Raw genomic sequence first — 6,000 nt, 5'->3', positions numbered from 1 at the left:
CTGACCCTCTGCCCACCTCCCCACCCCCACACACATCGGAGCCGTCCTTCACTTCTGGGTAAGTACTACGGCCCATCACTTACAAATATCACCAGCCACCACTCCAGGAACAGAAGGTAAACAGTGTCTTGCAATATTTACTTTCTGCAGCTTCCACTGGGACTGTGGCTAGGACATTACACTTTAAGTTTAATTACATTCATTTATTCAGCAGTGCTATGCGCTCTCTTCAGATTAAACAAAAAAAAACAAGTTGTTATCATGTATAATTTTTGTAATTATATGAAAAATTAAGTGTGTGAATAAAGCTTTCAGCTCTTTGGGTCACACGAGTGATGGGGCCTTGCAAACGATCTTAAAACAAAATGTATATAGAGTTAGGAATAATTGAGTCCAATAAACTAGTTCATATTCAATATGTGGACCACAACAATTAATACATTTGGAGAAACCTACTATTGCGGTATTTAAATCTCTTTTTTTCTCTTCCTATCATTTAGGAACATATTTCTCATCGAGGTTTAGAACAGGGGAATTATTAAATCACGATGACAGCTTGTGGTATAAAACACTGGGTTTCCAGTGCTGTTGTGTGTTTTGTGGCTCTATATGGTCTTCAGATGAACCCATCATTTTGCAGGTGACACTAAGAGAATCAATTAATGAACCCGTTTCTTATCACATCAGCTCCTAATACAGATGTTCTCTCAATCAGGCATTTACCTGTGATGTGTAATTATATTGATTATGGAACTTCAGAAATGTCAATTATTGTGATGTTGTCAGGGTTAAGAGCATGTGACATCACTTCCTGGAGGACTACGGGTCGTTATGCCACATGAAAGTTAAAGCGCAGGAGCTTGGGAGCAACGTAACCCCCCACAACCTGAGTGTCGGTTGCTCACAGCACTTGTGTGGTTCAAAATGCATCCTCGCATCACAAATAGACGCAAGAACACACTTCACACTAATGTATGACACTGAATGCCAAGTTAGCATTTTCTGAAATTTCCTGTATTTTTCAAAGAAATTCACATAATTACACAAAAGTAAATTACGTTAATTTCACACACTCCTAGTTCACAGTGGGGGGTATTTACATTTTCTGGCTCCCCTTGTTTCAGACTTTGTTCCTCTCTCTCTGCCTGTTTATTCCTCTTGTGTATTTAGCTCTGTTTTCTCTGAGCTGCCCTGTTTACATTTGCATATGTGGACATTTCTCAAAGGTCTGGCTTCAGACTTTGGCCCCTGTCGCTGCCCATAGACACCAAAGCTGCAGCCGCCTCTCTTGAGAGACGGTCCTTTGCTGTCGCTGCCCATAGACACCAAAGCTGCAGCCGCCTCTCTTGAGAGACGGTCCTTTGCTGTCGCTGCCCATAGACACCAAAGCTGCAGCCGCCTCTCTTGAGAGACGGTCCTTTGCTGTCGCTGCCCATAGACACCAAAGCTGCAGCCGCCTCTCTTGAGAGACGGTCCTTTGCTGTCGCTGCCCATAGACACCAAAGCTGCAGCCGCCTCTCTTGAGAGACGGTCCTTTGCTGTCACTGGTGACCTGAGAGGCAGAGAGGTGCTTGTCCAGCAGACAGGTGAGTTCTCTGCTGTTTATTTTAATATCTCATGCGTCCTCTTTCCTGTCTGATCTCAAACGAGAATACATTTAACCCTGAGCACTGCTCTCCCTCCCAGGCTACCCTCATCTCTCTGTTGAAACATGGTAAAGCGCCAACTGCGGCCTGGCGCCGCAGCAGCGCTTGAAATGCGAAAAAAGCAGAAAGGCAGAGAGGTGTGCGTGAGATGGTAGGTGGCTGTGAGTGTGTGGTGTTTGTGTGACTCTAGCAGAAAGTCAGTGGAGCACCGTACTTGATTGAAGGCAGATAGGTGGTTCTGAGATGGGAGGTGGCTGTGTATGTGAGTGTGTGGTGTTTGTGTGACTCTAGCAGAAAGGCACTGATGCAATGTACATGATGGAAGGCAGTGAGGTGGTGCTAAAATGGGAGGTTGCTGTGTATGTGAGTCTGTGGTGTGTGTGTGACTCTACAGAAAGGCAGTGGAGCACTGTACATGATCCAAGGCAGGGAGGTGTGCATGAGATGGGAGGTGTTTTTATGTGAGTGTGTGGTGTTTGTGTGACTCCAGCAGAAAGGCAGTGGAGCACTGTATATGATGGAAGGCACTGAGGTGGGTTCTGAGGTGGGAGGTGGCTGTGTATGTAAGTGTGTGGTGTTTGTGTGACTCTAGCAGAAAGGCAGTGATGCACCGTACATGATTGAAGGCAGTGAGGTGGGTTCTGAGATGGGAGGTGGCTGTGTATATAAGCCTGTGGTGTTTGTGTGATTCCAGCAGAAAGGCAGTGCAGCACTGTACATGATGGAAGACAGGTAGGTGGTTCTGAGATGGGAGGTGGTTGTGTATACAAGTGTGTGGTGTTTGTGTGATTGTAGAAGAAAGGCTGTGAAGCAATGTACATGATGGAAGGCAGTGAGGTGGTGCTGAGATGGGAGGTGGTTGTGTATACAAGTGTGTGGTGTTTCTGTGTCTCTAGCAGAAACGCAGTGGAAGACTGTACATGGTTGAAGGTAGATAACTGGGTTCTGAGATGGGAGTTGGCTGTGTATGTAAGTATATGGTGTTTTTATGAACCTATCTCAAAGGCAGTGGAGAACTGTACATGATTGAAGGCAGGGAGGTGGTGCTGAGATGAGAGGTGGCTGTGTATGTGAGTGTGTGGTGTTTGTGTGCCTTTAGCAGAAAGGCAGTGAAGCTCTGTACATAATTGAAGGCAGATAGGTGAGTTCTGAGATGGGAGCTGATTGTGTATGTAAGTGTGTGATGTGTGTGTGACTCTAGCAGAAAGGCAGTGAAGCACTGCCCATGATTGAAGGCAGATAGGTTGGTTCTGAGATGCAAATTTGCTGTGTATGTAAGTGTATGGTGTTTGTGTGACTAGCAGAAAGGCAGTGAAGCACCCTACATGACTAAAGGCAGATAGGTGGGTTCTGATATGAGCGATGGCTGTGTATCTAAGTGTATGGTGTTTGCATTACTCTAGTATAAAGGCAGTGAAGCACTGTGCATGATTGAAGGCAGACCGGTGGGTTCTGAGATGGGAGGTGGCTGTGTATGTATGTGTGTGGTGTTTTTGTGACTTTAGCAGAAAGGCAGTGGAACACTGTACGTGATTGAAGGTAGGGAGGTGGTTTTTAGATGGGAGGTGGTTGTGTATATAAGCATGTGCTGTTTGTGTGATTCTACCAGAAAGGCAGTAAAGCACTGTACATGATTGAAGGCAGATAGGTGGGTTATAAGATGGGAGGTGGCTGGGTATGTAAGTGTGTGGTGTTTGTGTGATCCTATCTGAAAGGTAGTGGAGCACTGTACATGATTGAAGCCAGTGAGGTGGGTTCTGAGATGGGAGGTGGCTGTGTACGTGAGTGTGTGGTGTTTGTGTGACTCTAGCAAAAAGGCAGTGGAGCACTGTATATGATGGAAGGCAGTGAGGTGGGTTCTGAGATGGGAGTTGGATGTGTATGTGATGTGTGGAGTTTTTGTGATCCTATAAGAAAGGCAGTGAAGCAATGTAGATGATTGAAGCCAGTGAGGTGGTTCTGAGATGGGAGGTGGCTGTCTATGTGAGTGTGTGGTGTTTGGGTGACTCCAACAGAAAGGCAGTGAAGCACTGTACATGACTGAAGGCAGATAGGTGGGTTCTGAGATGAGCTGTGGCTGTGTATGTAAGTGTATGGTGTTTGCGTTACTCTAGCAGAAAGGCAGTGAAGCACTGTACATGATTGAAGGCAGATCGGTGGGTTCTGTACATGATTGAAGGCAGGGAGGTGGTGCTGAGAGGGGAGGTGGCTGTGTATGTGAGTGTGTTGTGTTTGTGTGACTTTAGCAGAAAGACAGTGAAGCTCTGTACATAATTGAAGGCAGATAGGTACGTTCTGAGATAATTGTGTATGTAAGTGTGTGGTGTTTGTGTGATTTTAGCAGAAAGGCAGTAGAGCACCATACATGAATGAAGGCAGATATGTGGGTTCTGAGATGAGTGGTGGCTGTGTATGTAAGTGTATGGTGTTTGTGTGACTCTAGCAGAAAGGCAGTGGAGCACTGTACATGATTGAAGGTAGGGAGGTGGTTGTGAGATGCGAGGTGGTTGTATATACAAGCGTGTGGTGTTTGTGTGGCTCTAGGAGAAAGGCAGTGAACCACTGTACATGATTGAAGGCAGATATGTGGGTTCTAAGATGGGAGGTGGCTGGGTATGTAAGTGTATGGTGTTTGTGTAATCCTATCCGAAAGGCAGTGGAGCACTGTTCATGATTGAAGCCATTGAGGTGGGTTCTGAGATGGGGGGTGGCTGTGTATGTAAGTGTGTGGTGTTTGTGTGATCCTACTCAAAAGGCAGTGAAGCAATGTCCATGATGGAAGGAAGGGAAGTGGTGCTGAGATGGGAGGTGGATGTGTATGAAAGTGTGTGATGTTTGTGTGACTCTAGCATAAAGGGAGTGAAGCACTGTACATGATGGACATCAGGTAGGTGGTTCTGAGATGGGAGGTGGCTGTTTGTGTATGTGTGTGGTGTTTGTGTGACTCTAGGAGAAAGGCAGTGGAGCTCTGTACAGGATAGAAGGGAGAGAGGTGATTCTGAGATGGGAGGTGGTTGTGTCTATAAGCGTGTGGTGTTTGGGTGATTCTAGCAGAAAGACAGTGGAGCACTGTACATAATTGAAGGGAGTGAGGTGGTTCTGAGATGGGAGGTGTCTGTTTATGTCAGTACATGGTGTTTTTGTGAACCTATCTCAAAGGCAGTTGAGCACTGTACATGATTGAAGGCATGGAGTAGGTGCTGAGATGGGAGGTGGCTGTGTATGTGAGTATGTGGTCTTTGTGTGACTCCAGCAGAAAGGCAGTGGAGCACTGTATATGATGGAAGGCAGTGAGGTGGGTTCTGAGGTGGGAGGTGGCTGGGTATGTAAGTGTGTGGTATTTGGGTGAACCTATCCGAAAGGCAGTGGAGCACTGTACATAATTGAAGCCAGTGAGTTGGGTTCTGAGATGGGAGGTGGCTGTGTATGTGATTGTGTGGTGTTTGTGTGACTCCAGCAGAAAGGCAGTGGAGCACTGTATATGATGGAAGGCAGTGAGGTGGGTTCCGAGGTGGGAGTTGGCTGTGTATGTGAGTGTGTGGAGTTAGTGTGATCCTATCAGAAAGGCAGTGAAGCAATGTAGATGATTGAAGCCATTGAGGTGGGTTCTGAGATGGGAGGTGGCTGTGTATAATATATAAGCCTGTGGTGTTTGTGTGATTCCAGCAGAAAGGCAGTGCAGCACTGTACATGATGGAAGACAGGTAGGTGGTTCTGAGATGGGAGGTGGTTGTGTATACAAGTGTGTGGTGTTTGTGTGGTTGTAGCAGAAAGGCAGTGCAGCACTGTACATGATGGAAGACAGGTAGGTGGTTCTGAGATGAGAGGTGGTTGTGTATACAAGTGTGTGGTGTTTCTGTGTCTCTAGCAGAAACGCAGTGGAAGACTGTACATGGTTGAAGGCAGATAACTGGGTTCTGAGATGGGAGTTGGCTGTGTATGTAAGTATATGGTGTTTTTATGAACCTATCTCAAAGGCAGTGGAGAACTATACATGATTGAAGGCATGGACGTGGTGCTGAGATGGAAGGTAGCTGTGTATGTGAGTGTGTGGTGTTTGTGTGACTTTAGCAGAAAGGCAGTGAAGCTCTGTACATAATTGAAGGCAGATAGGTGGGTTCTGAGATGGGAGATGATTGTGTATGTAAGTGTGTGATGTGTGTGTGACTCTAGCAGAAAGGCAGTGAAGCACTGCCCATGATTGAAGGCAGGTAGGTCGGTTTTGAGATGCGAATTTGCTGTGTATGTAAGTGTATGGTGTTTGTGTGACTAGCAGAAAGGCAGTGACGCACCGTACATGACTAAAGGCAGATAGATGGGTTCTGATATGAGCGATGGCTGTGTATGTAAGTGT

The 6,000-nt window shown here is 46.3% G+C and overlaps 1 protein-coding gene across 7 annotated transcripts in view; it reads left to right on the top strand.

Annotated features, from left to right (window-relative positions):
* The first annotated feature begins 1,263 nt into the window (after window positions 1-1,263).
* The window catches only part of LOC144754122 (butyrophilin subfamily 3 member A3-like), a 600,119-nt gene continuing 595,382 nt past the window's right edge, over window positions 1,264-6,000 (top strand). For 3 of the 7 annotated variants that reach the window (XM_078641691.1, XM_078641694.1, XM_078641693.1), the window contains exon 1: window positions 1,265-1,586. The gene's annotated coding sequence lies outside the window, so the exon portion shown is untranslated. Of the gene's footprint in view, window positions 1,587-6,000 lie in introns of all 7 variants that reach the window. The other 4 variants (XM_078641696.1, XM_078641692.1, XM_078641689.1 and 1 more) reach the window with 3 other exon arrangements.

This window comes from Lissotriton helveticus, chromosome 5_1 (genome assembly GCF_964261635.1).
Source record: "Lissotriton helveticus chromosome 5_1, aLisHel1.1, whole genome shotgun sequence".
Taxonomy (NCBI): Eukaryota; Metazoa; Chordata; class Amphibia; order Caudata; family Salamandridae; genus Lissotriton; species Lissotriton helveticus.
This window is presented reverse-complemented; position numbering and strand designations above follow the sequence as displayed.